Raw genomic sequence first — 4412 nt, forward strand, 5'->3', positions numbered from 1 at the left:
ATTTAATAGTGAAACTTGCAAATTCCAAAGATAAAGAGAAGGTCCTTAAAGTAGCAAGAGACAAGAAATCTCTAACTTCTATGGGGAGAAATACTAGATTAACAGCAGACGTCTCCACAGAGACCTGGCAGGCCAGAAAGGGCTGGCAAGATATATTCAGGGTCCTAAATGAGAAGAACCTGCAGCCAAGAATACTTTGTCCAGCAAGGCTCTCATTCAGAATAGAAGGAGAGATAAAGAGCTTCCAAGACAGGCAGGAACTGAAAGAATATGTGACCACCAAGCCGGCTCTGCAAGAAATACTAAGGGCGATACTATAATAGGAAGAGGAAGTCCAAGGTAACAATACACAAAAACAGGGACTGAATAGGTATCATGATGACACTAAATTCATATCTTTCAAAAGTAACTCTGAACGTGAATGGGCTTAATGACCCCATCAAAAGGCACAGGGTTTCAGACTGGATAAAAAAACAAGACCCATCTATTTGCTGTCTAAAAGAGACTCATTTTAGACGTAAGGACATGTACAGCCTGCAAATAAAAGGTTGGAGAACCATTTACCATTCAAATGGCCCTCAAAAGAAAGCAGGGGTAGCCATCCTTATATCAGATAAATTAAAGTTTATCCCAAAGACTGTAGTGAGAGATGAAGAGGGACACTATGTCAAACTTAACGGATCTATCCAACAAGAGGAACTAACAATCATGAATATATATGCCCTGAATATGGGAGCTGCCAAGTATATTAAACAATTAATAACCAAAGTTAAGACATACTTAGATAATAATATGCTTATTCTTGGTGACTTGAATGTAGTGCTTTCTACAATCGACAGGTTTTCTAAGCCCAACATCTCCAAAGAAACAAGAGCTTGAAATGATTCACTGGACGAGATGGATTTCACAGATATTTACAGAACTTTACATCCAAATGCAACTGAATACACATTCTTCTCAAGTGCACATGGAACTTTCTCCAGAATAGACCACATACTGCGTCACAAATCAGGTCTTAACCAATATCAAAAGATTAAGATGGTTCCCTGAGTATTTTCAGACCATAATACTTTGAAATTAGACCTAAATCACAAGAAGAAGTTTGGAAGGATTTCAAACATGTGGAGATTAAGGACCATCTTGCTAAAAGATGAAAGGGTCAACCAGGAAATTAAGGAAGAATTAAAAAGATTCATGGAATCTAATGAGAATGAAGATACAACCATTCAAAATCTTTGGGACACAGCAAAAGCAGTCCTGAGGGGGAAATACGTCGCAATATAAGCATCCATCCAAAAACTGGAAAGAACTCAAATACAAAAGCTAACCTTCCACCTAAAGGAGCTGGAGAAAAAACAGCAAATAGATCCTACACCCAGCAGAAGAAGAGAATTAATAAAGAATCGAGCAGAACTCAATGAAATAGAGATCAGAAGAACTGTGGAACAGAACAACAAAACCAGGAGTTGGTTCTTTGAAAGAATTAATAAGATAGATAAACCATTAGCCAGCCTTATTAAAAAGAAGAGAGAGAAGACTCTAATAAAATCATGAATGAGAAAGGAAAGATCACCACAAACACCAAGGAAATACAAATGATTTTAAAAACATACTATGAGCAGATATATGCCAATAAATTAGGCACTGTAGAAGAAATGGACACATTCCTGGAAAGTCACAAACTACCAAAACTGGAACAAGAAGAAATAGAAAACCTGAACAGGCCAATAACCAGGGAGGAAATTGAAGCAGTCATCAAAAACCTCCCAAGACACAAAATTCCAGGGCCAGATGGCTTCCCAGGGGAATTCTATCAAACGTTTAAAGAAGAAACCATACCTATTCTACTAAAGCTGTTTGGAAACATAGAAAGAGATGGAATACTTCCAATCTTGTTCTATGAGGCCAGCACCACCTTAATTCCAAAACCTGACAAAGATCCCACCAAAAAGGAGAACTATAGACCAACATCTCTGATGAACACGAATGCAAAAATTTTCAACAAGATACTACCCAATAGGATCCAACAATACATTCAGAAGAGTATTCACCATGACCAAGTGGGATTTATCCCCGGGATGCAAGGCTGGTTTAACACTCGTAAAGCAATCAATGTGATTGATCATATCAGCAAGAGAAAAAACAAGAACCATATGATCCTCTCAATAGATGCAGAGAAAGCTTTTGACAAAAGACAGCATCTATTCCTGATCAAAACTCTTCAGAGTGTAGGGATAGAGGGAACATTCCTCAACATCTTAAAAGTCATCTACCAAAAGCCCACAACAAATATCATTCTCAATGGGGAAGCACTGGGAGCCTTTCCCCTAAGATCAGGAACAAGACAAGGATGTCCACTCTCACCACTGGTATTCAACATAGTACCAGAAGTCCTAGCCTTAGCAATCAGACAACAAAAAGAAATAAAAGGCATTCAAACTGGCAAAGAAGAAGTCAAACTCTCCTCTTTGCGGATGACATTATATTCTACATAGAAAACCCAAAAGCCTCCACCCCAAGATTGCTAGAACTCATACAGCAATTTGGCAGCGTGGCAGGATACAAAATCAATGCCCAGAAATCAGTGGCATTTCTATACACTAACACTGAGACTGAAGAAAGAGAAATTAATGAGTCAATCCCATTTACAATTGCACCCAAAAGCAGAAGATACCTAGGAATAAACCTAACCAAAGAGGTAAAGGATCTATACCTAAAAACTATAGAACACTTCTGAAAGAAATTGAGGAAGACACAAAGAGATGAAAAATATTCCATGCTCATGGATTGGAAGAATTAATATTGTGAAAATGTCAATGTTACCCAGAGCAATTTACATGTTTAATGCAATCCCTATCAAATTACCATGGACTTTCTTCAGAGAGTTGAAACAAATTATCTTATGATTTGTGTGGAATCAGAAAAGACCCCGAATATCCAGGGGAATATTAAAAAAAAAATAGCTGTTGGCATCACAATGCCAGATTTCAGGTTGTACTACAAAGCTGTGGTCATCAAGACAGTGTGATACTGGCACAAAAACAGACATATAGATCAATGGAACAGAATAGAGAATCCAGACGTGGACCCTCAACTTTATGGTCAACCAATATTCAACAAAGGAGGAAAGACTATCCACTGGGAAAAAGACAGTTTCCTCAATAAATAGTGTTGGTAAAATTGGACATCCACATGCAGAGGAAGAAAACTAGACCACTCTCTTATACCATCCACAAATATAAACTCAAAATGGATGAAAGATCTAAATGTGAGACAAGATTCCATCAAAATCCTAAAGGAGAACACAGGCAACACCCTTTTTGAACTCGGCCACAGTAACTTCTTGCAAGATACATCCACAAAGGCAAAAGAAACAAAAGCAAAAATGAACTATTGGGACTTCATCAAGATAAGAAGCTTTTGCACAGCAAAGGATACAGTCAACAAAACTCAAAGACAACCTACAGAATGGGAGAATATATTTGCAAATGACCTATCAGATAAAGGGCTAGTTTCCAAGATCTATATAGAACTTATGAAACTCAACAGCAAAGAAACAATGAATCCAATCATGAAATGGGCAAAAGATATGAACAGAAATCTCACTGAGGAAGACATAGACATGGCCAACAAGCACATGAGAAAATGCTCCACATCACTGGCCATCAGAGAAATATAAATTAAAACCACAATGAGATACCACCTCACACCAGTGAGAATGGGGCAAATTAACAAGGCAGGAAACAACAAATGTTGGAGAGGATATGGAGAAAGGGGAACCCTCTTGCAATATTGTTGGGAATGTGAACTGTTGCAGCCACTCTGGAAAACTTTGTGGGGGTTCCTCAAAGAGTTAAAAAATAGTTCTGCCCTTTGACCCAGCAATTGCACTGCTGGGGATTTACCCCAAAGTTACACATGCAGTGAAACAGCGGGACACCTGCACCCTGGTATTTATAGCAGCAATGTCTACAGTAGCCAAACTGTGGAAGGAGCCTCGGTGTCCATCGAAAGATGAATGGATAAAGAAGATGTGGTCTATGTATACAATGGAATATTACTCAGACATTAGAAACGACAAATACCCACCATTTGCTTCGATGTGGATGGAACTGGAGGGTATTATCCTGAGTGAAATGCGTCAATTGGAGAAGGACAGACATTATATGGTCTCATGCATTTGGGGAATATAAAAAATAGTGAAAGGGAATAAAGGGGAAAGAAGAAAATATGAGTGGGAAATATTGGAAAGGGAGACAGAACATGAGAGTCTGAACTCTGGGAAACGAAGAAGGGGTGGTGGAATGGGAGGTGAGCGGGGGGTGGGGGTGACTGGGTGACGGGAACTGATGGGGACACTTGGTGGGATGAGCACTGGGTGTAATGCTATATGTTGGCATATTGGACTCCAA

Source organism: Canis lupus, chromosome X (assembly GCF_048164855.1).
Source record: "Canis lupus baileyi chromosome X, mCanLup2.hap1, whole genome shotgun sequence".
NCBI classification, from domain to species: domain Eukaryota; kingdom Metazoa; phylum Chordata; class Mammalia; order Carnivora; family Canidae; genus Canis; species Canis lupus.